We start from the raw sequence: 13,804 nt of genomic DNA on the forward strand, positions 1-13,804 counted from the left end.
CTTGGTGACTATTCATAAGAATGGTATGAATGATTAAACAGTGGTAGTAAGTTAGTTGAAGATAAGGAATCGTCGTGACTTCGTTTATCCTAAAAACGAATGAAAATGAAATTCGTGAATGAGACGAGTGGATGGCAAATTCGTTTCCAGATTTTTGACTGTTGAATTGAGAGAAAATAATGCTACAATTTGAAGGAAGTGTAAAAATTGCCTTCGTAGAGATCTGGATTTTAATACCAAAATTGTGACTTGAGATAAAATGGTATATGTCCATTAGATATGAATGTAGAATTTTTCAAGGAAAACAAGTTCCTTATCTCATTCTTTGAAATCTTACCAATCAAAGTTGAGCGCCAAGTGCATAGTAATTATTTTCTTTCATTTCTGAGTGCTATCAAATGAAAAAAACTGTGAAAAAATGCATTGTTGTGAATAGCTAATTTTTGTCCACTAAAATTCTTCCTGTTTGTCTACTCCCATCTAACTCACCAGATTCAGTACCATGCGAAATGAAAAACATTTTTAAAGAGGAACGGTTTTTCTTTGAGAAAGCTATTTCCAAAGAAGACTTCCCGAAATACTTTTACTCATAGACTTAGCTTAAGGAAAGCCTATTGCTTTTTTTTCTATAGAGAATTCACACCATATACACTAATAGCTAATTTGGAAATCATACAACAGAATAGCATCTTTTAATTTCATGAAGTATATAAATCTGATCTGTTGTGATTTCAATACATCGCAATAAATTTATAATACACCAAGAGAATAACATCTCCTATGACGATCCTGTTGTCGCACAAATACCTGCATATAACGGTATATCATACAAACATCAGCGACTGTGATTTATCAGGGCAAAATCCTATTTCCCAAATATTTCTCCATCCATCCTTTCCTTTCTTGTCTCTGCTGATATTCTACCCCATTTTACTTCACCTCCATAAATTTGCATGGAATTAGGAAGAATGTTTTCGGTGGTTAGTGAATCTGAATAGGGAAATAACATGAGGCCATCGAATTAAGTTATAGCATTGGAATATCCTGGAGGTTGGAGACCAAAAACCTGGAAACTTTATGAATTATGGCTGAGATTATAACAGGAAAAAACCAACTCACAAAGATGATTACCCCACTTTCAGATAATTCTATTTCATCTTATCATCAACGATTTTAGGAATCCTGAAAGTCATTTATTCTTGTTACATAGATTATTTTCAAAAATTTATTCACACTTTAATATGATTTTTCAATCCATTTGATTCTTTTTTGATTCGTATTTGCTTCTTATTTCGAAGATTTATTGTTATGGTATTTGTTGTCATTTCTATTAGTAAAATTTCTGCAAACTTATGGAAAGTATATTGGGAAATTGGAAATACCGGACAAAGATTCATTAAACTTGACATTGGATTGAAAATATATGAGAATATTAGGATAATGTTTGCGTGTACCCTGAACATTTTATTATGTGATATAATTTAGAAGCATAGAGAAGAAGTCTCTGATTTTGTGTATTTCAAATAAATAATTTCTATCAAATTATTATCTAACATTGAGAATTTTGTTGTATGAATTGTTGATACATGAACATAAAATTGCATTTCATTTATATAAAGATTTTTTATTTTTAATCATGAAAACTAAATTTTTATACACTTGAATTATTTATAGTTACATGCTCGTTTACATCATTTCTCTGTATTTAAGTAATTTCTTTACATTCCTTTTTGTATTCGAGGATTCAAGAAAGGATTTTTGAACCAGTTTGAATGAGATTTTTTTTAACTGTATTTCATGGTATTACAGACTCTTTGATCTATTTTGCAGATACTGTGATGTTTTTTCTACATAAACAACATCACAATTAATACAAAGAGCGATACATTCAACAGTTCTAGTACTATAGACTATGACGTGTTATCGTATGATCCAGAATCCACCGATTATACTGTCTTCAATTCAGGTCTCTCCGATCAAGAATCAGTGTTAGCAAAATTTTCGGTAAAATCCAATACTGAAATGCTTCTCGCCGATAATGCCGGAAAAAAGTTCAAAACTTCGAGCACCGTTGTCAAACAAGTGACTGGAATTCTCTGGTGATGTCGACTTCGAATTTATTAGATTCATAAAAACACTTCTAACCTAACCTAAGGAAATTCTCGTATACTGTCTTCTTCAAAAATTACGCGAAACTATACTAAAATTTATCATAAGATAATAAAAGCTGTCAAAGATATTTATTATAATAGGAGAATCGCCAGTTCTCGCACTGTTCTATTGTGAATGATATAAGAAATAAGGCTTTTTCATCGAGCATAATCTCTACTTCACCTGATAATCTCAATAATTATTTTTGAATATAACTGATGGACTAACGTTAAAAATTTTTTTTGAGTCTGCTCGATTGCACAGTAAGTTACCTAACCAATTCAATTAACGTTTCATTTGAAAATTGTACTTCTCCCAATCTCAAGAATTACGCATCAGTCATTAGTTTTAAACTCATAATGAAGATTAACTTGCTACAATAATTGCTGATAATCGTCAATCGTCATCATATCATCATCATTATCATCATCATCATCATCATCATCATCATCATCATCATCATCATCATCATCATCATCATCATCATCATCATTATCATCATCGTCGTCGTCATATTTACATAAAAAGTTTATCATCCTGAATAAAGGATGGTGTCGTCTCACTTTACTCCTATGAGCATATAATGTCTAGTCTTTCCTTACCCTCTATGGATGTTGATTCTGATAGCTGATTTCAATCTTTCAGTTTCGCAAAATAAAACAGAACAATGCAATTAATACACTGGTAGATTGGAGCAAGAATTTCATTTTAACCTCGGCAACGATGGCCATTTGGCACAGAAGTAAAAAATATAAAAATTTCATAAACTACAGGTTAAAAAGCTATAACACTACATTAATATTATTATATTAATTATATTTTATGATTCAGTTTAGTAACTTCAAGCTACTCTAAGACTTTCTTGATTTCTGCGGGACAGTTGAATAAGTTTAAGTTTCAGATTATAATGATGGTATGTGATTGTGTGCAGTCGAGTGGATGAGGATGTGCTTGACAGACATAATCAGTTATCATTCCAATGGAAACTAATGTTTAAATTGTTCGCTATTGAAGATAAGCTCATATATCTAGCAATGACTCTTTGTGTTTGTTAAATATATGTTGTTAATGTAAAAGCTAGTTGAGGTGTTATAGAACTGTATATATCACTTGCAGTATGTGTCTCATTTTTTAGAATCATCAGCATCGTTAAAGAAGAGATTTATTATAACTTATTTTGCTCGTTAATAGCTCAAAAGTAGTTGAATAATCATCAAATAAATCATAAGAAGTAGATAAATTGCATTAATTGCATTTTTGTTATATTTTAGAAGAAGTCTTCATCAATCAATTTACTCCAAAATGTGCTGGAATATATCCAAAGGAGTTTCCATGTTTTGACAGACGACACTAAAAAAATGTTTATCAGTATATCCTTCATAGCACTTTTGCTGTGGGTGTCCTTACAGAAGGATTCTAAAAGCTCGTAAGTGAAGGGGATTCACTTTTACAACTTCAGGTAATGACAGTTTCATTTACTATCGTTAGAACAGTGTGTTTCGTTTTCGAATCGTCCAACTGGGTGATTTTTTATGAATTTTTCTTCAATAAATTGTTTATAAGTAAGTAGAACTTATTTTACAATGGATATTTATTTCATGATTTAGTATATTAAAGCACTATTCACTAAATTGTTGAATTTTTGTTGCAGATTTCGATTAACAACGAAGGATATTTTGTAAAAATTAGGGTTCGATATAGATTCTTGCAAGTGACCCTGTAATTTTTGCTTTTTATTTATCACATTTATTGTAGTAAAGTATTTTAATACATTTAACTATATTACATTTAGTTCTATAATTTGAAGAATGTATATTTCCTCAAAAAAATAAAATAAATAATAATGTAAAGAACTTATTACGCTCTTTGATTATCAATAATGTCCAACAAAATAATTATTTGAATCAATAATTATATATAATTAGTAATTGTTATTCGCCATTCTAATAAAAATTTTCAACAATTTTAGAGTTTTCTTTTACAATAAATAAACATTAGATGTAAGTGTAGAGAATTTAGCATAAGCTGACCTAATGGGTGTCTATTGATACTAACTCGCAAAGCAGGTGGTATTCCTCGCTTATGGATTGTCCTTCCGGAAGGACACTTCCGGAAATGCACTTCTGGTTAATTTTTTTTGTTGGATTACTATTAGAACCATTGATTATGATAAAAACATGTCTATATTAAAAACTCAAACAAAAAATACACTCGTAACAGGGGTATTCCCCAAAAATGACATACTTAGTGAAAGTGATAGAATATGCGATATATGAAATTAATGACAGTGGTGCCTCGTCGAAAATTAGCGTACCCATCATTCTTCTTCGAAACATGAATCCACCAAGCGAGTTTGCAACGGAACTAGACTCTCAGTAAAGAGAATGATTAACATTGTTATTGAGGTAACAATTATGGAAAATTCAAAGGTGAAGACGTATTGTTGCGATCAGCATGAACTATCAGGGCGATATATGAAATTCATTGTAATGACAGTAGATCCATTTTATAATTTCTCATTTTGAAACTAATTTCAGTTATTTTCAATCCAATTCAATTCTTCCCAAATGACTTCGACAATTTTCCTTTGATTATTTCCTGAATTCTTAGTTCCAATATAGACAATTTGTCTTTATAATGATCGTTCACCTTTTCTGTACTCCCAGTTCGAATTTTAAGATTTTCAAAATCGATGGACTTCCTTTCGAACGTATCCATTTTTATAAATAGCCCATTCATTTCGGTGAAATTATTTGGATGAAAAACGTTGTAAATAATCTAATGATATTAAATTGATAAGGCATATATCATGGGCGAATCCGCGACTGGAAATACTAGTATGTATATATACAATGCGGTACATAAGTTTTTTAAGTTTGATGCACACTATTTAGAATGTTTTTTCAATATACTTTACAATTTTATTAAATGTTCCAAATGACTTCAGGGGTTATTTTGTTAATTTCTTCCGTTATCCCAACTTTTAAATCAGCATAACTGTTTGGTCCTTTAAAATAATCAGGTATTTTCGAATCTGTTCTGCTAAACATCAGGAAAAAATCTTTGAAGATACTAAAAAATTAGACAGAAAGTAAAAAGAAAAATTGATATGAATCTAGTGGGTTGCTGTAATTTAGGTATTTAAAGTTACAAAAGACGTCAGTATAATATTTGTGCACGAATTAAATTTAACTATGGCTCATATGTCCGAGACTGAAAGGAATGATACATATTTTAATTACGATTGGTTGTGGTAATGAAACAAGAACTCAAGGAGATTGGTGAAATTTTTCATAATAAATATCTTTTTCAACACGTTTCACAGTCTACAGTTGGGAAAATTTCCAGTTGGGAATTGAAAAAAGTTTCGTGAAACTGGACATGTAAAAATATAGGAAAACTAGGTATAATTGTTCAATTTACTAATGAAAAAAAGTTAGATGTGCATCTAGAGATTGAGGATAATCCGCATAAGACAACGCTAGAAATTGCCGCCGACAATTTTATGAGTAAATTATCTATTTTGCGAATTTTGCATAAAGAGAAATACTATCCTTATAGTTCAGTTTATTCTGGAGTTAACTGTAGATGATCCTGATAGAAGGCAAGAATTCTGTGAATTAATGATGAACGCAGATTTGCAAATCATAAAAAAATTATTTTTTCTAATGAAGCGACGTTTCATTTAAACGGAACGGTCAATAAACAGAACTGTAGATAATGGAATAGAGAAAAGATGTGTGAGGCTTACATTCAATATCCTAAATAAGTAGATATTTCGGCTGTTATCGTTATCAATAAAATTATTAGCCCTAATTTTCTTGAGGACACAGTTAATGGAGAGGTTCATCTAGATTTTTTGATTAACTTAGTGTTTATATTTCAAAGACTGATGTTATTCATCCAAATGAGATAGATCGATTTATTTACTATTAACAAGACGTAGCTCCTCCGCATTTTGCAAGTACTGATTGAAATTATTTGGACGAGGTTTTTTCAAATAGGTGCATTGGAAGACGTGGAACGATCGAACGGACGTTTAGATCCACCGATTTTACTTCTCTCGATTACGGGGGTTATTCAAAATATAAAGTAATAGACTTAATAATATTGCTGATTTGAAAATTCGGATAACGGACGATATTAGCAAAATAACCCCTGAGGTCATGCCTCGGTTATTGTCAAGAAGTGAATGTTGGTCATTTTGAACATTTAATAAAATTGTAAAGTAGATTGGAAAATACATTCTAAATATTATGGGACATTATTTTCATTCTACGTGAAGTTTTGTAATAGAGATATCAAAATTTTACATCTTAAAAATTAAGTCTCTCATTAATCACTGTACCAAATTTTAAAAAAAATCATATTGCTGAACAGAGGAATAAGATCCCTTTGCAGCAAGATGCTACCCCCTTTCTGATTAAAACTTTTCGAGGTTGTGCTTATAATTCAGAGGGGGTGTTCGACCTATTTCAGGTGTTTTTGAATTCATTCTATACATATGGACCGCATTGTATAAGATAGTTCATTAGTGTGTATGTTTGAATTTTCCTAATTTAGATTCAGGATTTTCTGTGTGAAATATTTCAAATCATTGATGAATCATACTGTATAAGTATCTACACATCCAGTATAAAGATAGAATCTTCAAACATTTACTCATTCCGTTACTATATACAGTTTTTCTCGTCTATTATTCTAAATCTTGTGTGATAAGCCATTGTCTTTGAGCAGACAGTTGCCATAAAATTGAATCAGTAGAATCATATAACTGTTTGTTTTTTTTATTCTGAAATCAATATTTTAACAGTAAATTCTTCGCTTCCGTATCAAACAAAACATTTTTCACGGCTCCTTTTAAAGTATCAGTGGCATTGTTTGTTTTCTTTCTACGTTATGAGACTGTCAGTGTATTATAGCTAACAATTTCCTTTTTATTCGGGGATAACTAACGAACAGTGGTCACAACAGTGTTTGGTTGAAGATGTTACATTTATTTTTATTTTGTCTAGTTATAATAAAGTATATTACTTGATTCATTCGATGAATTTTGTATTGTTGGGTAGTTCGTGATAACACAATTACTTCAGATTATTTATAGTTTTTAGTCTACGAGAAGATTTAACGTGACTTGTCAATGAGAAAGTCACTTCACTACTCAAATACACTATTGTTTTTGACAACAAATCCTCGCCTATAATAGCTTTCTACCTCGCGATATTTTTTAGTTTTTGAAAAGGAGTAAAGTAAGGTATGCATATTATGTGAATCTTATGATGGAACAAAATTATTCTCTATGACAAATGCGATGTCTTTTCCCAAGGTCGGCATCAAAAAGTGTCAGCAAAAGAGCATCATCAAAAAATCACTTGGATTATGTTCGAACACATCTAAGCATATAAATGCAAGGAAGCTTTCGATAAGCATTACGCAAACGCGTTAATCAACTTGCAGATAGCTTTTCCATATGAAAAATATTGCATATCTTTTCGGTAAATATCATATTCAGTCCAGAGAATTGAAGTTTAGTTAAATATCACACAAAGTTAATATATTTAAGATTCAAATTCAAGTTAAGACATGTAGAGCTCCTCGGGAAGTATTTCATGAGGTTTCTAAAAAGTGTCAACTCTTTTTCTTTATTAATCTACAGGGGAATTTGTGGAATTGACCATAAATTTGAAATGTTCTGATAAATAATTTCATGTTTTGAATTTTTTCATGATGCATTACACTTCTATCAATCATTGGATTGGTATTAGCTAAACTCAGAAATTCTAGGACCGGCTTTGGAAAAATCAACTAAGGGATTCGTATTATTGCACATTGTATAACATTTTTTTGAATGTGACTGATTTTAAAACTACATAAATAACCAATGAAAACGACATATGCGATAATATTGTCGCACTTCCCTGAGGAACTCTACATTAGGTAGAAGTATGTAAAACTCCTCATGACTCACCCTGTATTATTTAATATTAAATCTTGTTTCCGAGAATAGAACTGTTAATCAAAGTTATCGTTTATAACAAACATTTTATTTTCTATTATTTGATGGAAGCAATAAACTCCGAGAAAATAAATAAAAATCAAATACTTTTCTGTTTTATACCTCCAGTAAAAATTATGGTATTTTGGTATTTATTTTTTAAGACACTTGGTTCTGAAGAAAAACTTGAGGATTTGGAAATGTTTTCCAACTTAACGAGAATAATATTTTTTGTATACCCATCTTCATGATCAAAAAATCTCTTGTTCTATTAAGATTTTTCAGTTTATATTCAAATTCTTGAAATAACCCAATCAAAGACATCCTAAAGGTCAATGTCATGACGACGATTTTAGGAGTAGGTGTTTAATCCCAAATTTGTCGCAAAAAAATGTCATAACATTAAAGGTAGATAAAATAGTCTTATTCTTCTCCGCAATCTTAAGTCGGTTAAATGTTACTTTGTATTTTATAGAGGATGTTTTATTTTTTCTTAACAAATAGCTAAAAAATTCTGCCTCCCTTTGCTAAATACTCAATCGAAGCATTATAAGATAATACTTTTTCGCGAATGTGAGCAAACGCGGTATCCATATTACACATATTTTACAAATTTTCCGTAGATATATAGTGTAACGTAATCTTTGAATACATGTGGAACGTGTTATATAACGATATCCTTGAACTTAAGCTTTCAGAGGGTACAACAACTATCACCTATACTAACTATTTGGCCTTGATCGTTGATGCATGTGACGAAAAAGAACTTGCTGTAAAAACCAATAATGCCATAGATAAAATTAGCTACTGGATAAATTAAATGAATAGCTAGGAAAAAAAGGAATCGATTCTACCGATACCAAAAAGATGACTAGACACAATTGAATTCAAGGAAGAATACATAGGTATATGGCTCATGTTTAACGAGCCTTAAGTAGAACTTTCTCATTAATTTTCATGGCTCTTCGAACTATTCCAAATTTTCTATGTATGGGGTAATTAAAAAGATGATCACGTCTCTAGGATAGGTAGAAAACTGAAAAATAATTGTCGTTTGCATGGAAAAAAGTTTTCTTGACGTTATCCATATTCGAGATAAAGAGAGTTGGAGTAAACAGACATAATTTTGCCAAATCTATTGTCAATAGACGACATGGAACGCACTTAGGAACTGGCAAATACCCTTATGCTTAGATGGCAACAGCGATGGTAAAACACAAACAACTAGATGAGAACACTCAATCAGAACGTACCTCAGTGGATCAACGAGAAACACGGCGAAATGAATTTTTACCTTACACAGGCACTTTTTGGTTGTTTCCGAGTATATCCGTATCGTTTCCATGTCATTGATCGTCCACTATGTCTATACTGTAACAACGACACGGATCATACTCTCTTTCACTGTTATCGGTGGAATACCATGTAATATCCTGCTGGCTATTGACATAAATTGAACTACTTTCGCTACAATGATAAAAGATATCCTTGGGATAAAGAGAGCTCCTTTCAATGAAGATACATACCTCAGGACTTAACAGTAATATATCGAAATAAAATATTAGACAAACTGTAGTTTTGAGGTACGCGGTCCCAAATGTTCAGAGAGGTGGAAGCAGAAAGAGGTAGATTTAGTAGGTAGGGCGTCTTCCTGAGCAAGGCGCGGATCCCATAAATTGTTTGTAAAAAGTATGCCACACCTTTCAAAACCAAAACTACTTGATAGCAATCATTTAGACCCCTTTGTGTATTTTCTGGATTTGTAGATAACTGTAAGATTCAATTTTCCTTGAAACTGATAACTTTTAAGTATTCTACCTCATGGCATTGGTTGCTTTTCTCCATTTTCACAAATTCTTCGAAAACATTCACTATCGACGGATGACAAATAATTACTAAACAACATAAGATTCCCAACATTTGCTTGGTAGACTGTGTACTTTATTATACATTTTTCAAATAACTACTATGTTTCCTTTTCTGACTATTGCACATATTTCAAAAAGTTCAACTACAACAAAATTTTTTCACTTTATGACATCACCTTATTATTGCGATTCACTGTTTCAGATTGAACCTGCTATGCTGACATGAAGTTCGTTCTTGATTAAGGTGGTGGGAAATAGAAAGGTAGGAATTATGTTAACACCTTTATTATCTTTTGTGGATATTTCCACGATTATGTTTAGAATTTTATATTTATATAAGAGGCGTGCAGTAACATAATAACTGAGAAAATTTTCCAAACAATTTCACTCATTTTTATCGAAATACATTAAATAAATTTTAAATGAATCAGTTTTCTGTTGCTCAAATATTAGGTAAGGTGTCACTAATCATTAAGTGAATTGCTTGTGATTAAAAACCTTCTGCATCAATACATTATCTCCAATAAGTCTCGAATGCGTTGTAGTGGCAATCACTGGAATTACTATTGACCCGGAATGATTGTGTTTCATTAGATTTATGAGACATATCACAAAAATTCTTGCCGATCTTCTTTCTAAGCCGAATCGATCCTAGGAAAAGTCCTGTCGTTGTTTTTCTAAGTTACATACAAAACTTTATCTCCATATGCTTGTTCCCAGTCTCTCCAACTAGTTTCAACAAGAAAGTAACATTACTTTGGATGTGGGTTGTCCACTTTGCTTATGATCACCTCTTTACTCTCTGTAAGAACAATGTATAAAAAGTGGGATATGCACCATTCAACTTTTAATGTACTTTACTTTCAAAGTAAATTATTTCAACGATTGTAAATTATGTATCTGTAGTTTCAGGAGAACTCGATTGGTCAAGTGTGAAATAATAGTCAGTGCTTACATTTTTTGTTGAGTTGTTACTTTGTATAAACGATAAGTTCGTGAGTAGATCATTTCCTCAACAGTTGTCGCGTAGTTAACTTATTTCAGCATTAATTTTTAGTGTATTCGTTGGATGAAATAAACATGAAAACTTTTCACCTTAGATCATTCTCCAATTTAAACATAAAATGTGTATTAAGCCTTAAGTAAAACTTTCTCATCAATTTTCATGGCTCTTCGAACTATTCCATATTTTCTATGTATGGGGTGTTTAAAAAGATGATCTCGTCTCTACGATAGGTAGAAAACTGAAAAATAATTGTCGTTTGCATGGTAAAAAGTTTTCTTGACGCTATCCGTACTCAAGATAAAGAGCGTTGGAGAAAACAAGCATATGAACACTTTTCATAATTTTGCCAAATCTATTGTCGGTATTGTAATAAAATTTCATATGAATATGTTTTGCAATAAACAGACAGTCTAATTTTTTTTTCTACATAGGTACTAAAATTAACCTAAATATGCATTTATGACAAAAAGCAGAACCATTTTTTTTAACCTTAGGGTCTGAAAACGATATTGGATTTATATTTTCAAATGATTGGGCACGATGTAACAGAAATTTTGAAATTTACTGCATGTCTCCTGCACTCATGATAGCGCTGATATTAATTTTTGAAAGTATTATATCTTTACTCCGCCCTTATTTCTTTTTGCAACGCGCCAATCGCTTGCTTATGTCAACAACGCCGATCAAGTTTCGCCCGCAAAGCTACGGCAGCATCTACATAACATTGTTTTGTTTTACCATGTCTACTCCAGCCTAAACATATTTTAATAATAATAATATTTTAATTAACAAATTGCGGTACTATGATTTCAGGGGAACCTTTCGCATGATTTAAGTCATACCTTACCAATAGAAGTCAGCTTGTATGGGTTGATACAACGATGTCTTCTTGCAATCCAATAGAATGTGGAGGTCCCCAAGGCTAAGTACTAGGCCCAATTTTGTTTCTTCTGTTTATAAACGACATCGTCTGTCTATACATCAGTGGTAAAAAATAGATTATTTACAAGACGTGTCTCTCAATCTCTTCAGCAACCTTATACAAAGCATTGGCAAAACATGTTACATGTATTAAGTTGGAGCAAAAGATTCTCAAATTTTGTCTAGCCTTTTTCATGTACGGTACTGCATCTGACAAAATGATCGAAGAATTATCTCCAGGGACAGTCGTAGGAAGCAAAAATGTTGAAAAAATCTCTAGTATAAATCTAGTCTTTGTTGGTCCATTTATTTTTTCTAACTCTTTAGGAGCAATGAGGTAAGATTATGGCAGAACGTCATCGTTAAGAATATCTATCAATAAATTATCAATACAATGTTCTACAGAATCGGTAGTTCCATCAATACAAGTGTAAAAATGTTTATTCCGAAGATTAGCTTCAACCTCTCCAATTAACTCCAAATACATGTACTTGAGGTACTAACGTCGTTACTTCGTAGTGTTGATTTACCTGGTACAATGAATTTTCGATACTTTTGAAGAAAGTATGCGACTATTAACTACATAACTTTGACAGTGGAATAAATGATGTCGTCATTGCGTGATACAAATCTTTGTTGAATAATATGTCTTGTTCGTTTTCATTTATGTGGGTTGTGAAACGTCTCCAGATTTTGTTGGTCTAATGTTTCATCGCATGGTATTTGCAATAGAAAAAACAAAAATTCAGATATAAAATTTTTAATCAACAACATCAATACTTACAAAAACATTACAAAATTGGATTGCAAGCGCCCCGCGTGTTCAAATCATTCGAAATCAGTGGAAATCTGTTATATTTCGAGATTAAAACAATGAAGATAGAAAAACGAATCAAACCTGAAGCACCCTGTACATTTCTCTATATTTTCATTGTGTTTACTGCTAAACAAGAACTTGATCTTCACTTGTTTTTATAATTCTCAAAAAAATAACATATTTCGACCGATTTCGCACATCTCTTTGAATTGAATATACAAAAACTATACTTACTATTTTAACGCACGCAGAACAGTACACTTTTACCTTTTACACTTTAGGGATTTTACTAAGAAAAATTATTGAAATACTTCAACACTACACACCACAAATCGCTGGTATCTCTTCAAAATAAATAAGAGATGACACGATACCCTCCACCAAGAAAATTGGAAATTGTTGTGTATTTTGTTTCCGAGGGTCTAAGCAAATAGATGAAGAATTTTCACTGTCACCTCACTTTATTCAATATTAAGAAATTGTTTGAGCGTTGAAGAGCTGATGTGATTTCCTTGGTCAGATGTTTGTATCAATATCAATGCTTAACCTTAAAATACTTGGCGACTGAAGTCTAGTCACATTTAAGTATAAAACAACAAATAACAAAATGAAGTCGTTTATATTCCTGTTAAAAAAAATTTCTCAGATACTAAATACCAGAATCAAGTTGTCTAGATTTGGTTTCTGAAAACGAATGCTCGACATATTCCTGTTAAGAAATATTTTTCAGATTCTCGTGGTGGGAAAATCTACTACGGCTCCCCTCATGGAGCTGCCCTTGGTTGAGGGTTTACAACGACTGATTTTGAATTTAAGCCTGGGCATAAATTCTCTTTGACCCTTTGACTACCTGCTTTAAGATTTGTTTCTTGAGAACTGCAATAAAAGTAATTGCTTCAGAATAGCACATTTATAAAATTGTTCTTGTTTTGAAAAGCCTCGCCTGCCAAGGCTCAACATCTTTAAAGATCTTTTCAATTATGCACAATATGCTATTTACGAAAGATATACCAGGTGTATCTAAGTTGATGCGGCAAAATTCAAGA

General features: G+C 31.6%; 1 protein-coding gene across 1 annotated transcript in view; it reads left to right on the forward strand.

Annotated features, from left to right (window-relative positions):
* The window catches only part of LOC130901346 (monocarboxylate transporter 2-like), a 392,606-nt gene that overhangs the window by 62,282 nt on the left and 316,520 nt on the right, over positions 1 to 13,804 (forward strand). The window contains exon 2 of the mRNA XM_057812657.1: positions 10,217 to 10,276. The gene's annotated coding sequence lies outside the window, so the exon portion shown is untranslated. The remainder of the gene's footprint in view (positions 1 to 10,216; positions 10,277 to 13,804) is intronic.

The sequence above is a fragment of the Diorhabda carinulata genome, chromosome X (assembly GCF_026250575.1).
Source record: "Diorhabda carinulata isolate Delta chromosome X, icDioCari1.1, whole genome shotgun sequence".
Taxonomy (NCBI): Eukaryota; Metazoa; Arthropoda; class Insecta; order Coleoptera; family Chrysomelidae; genus Diorhabda; species Diorhabda carinulata.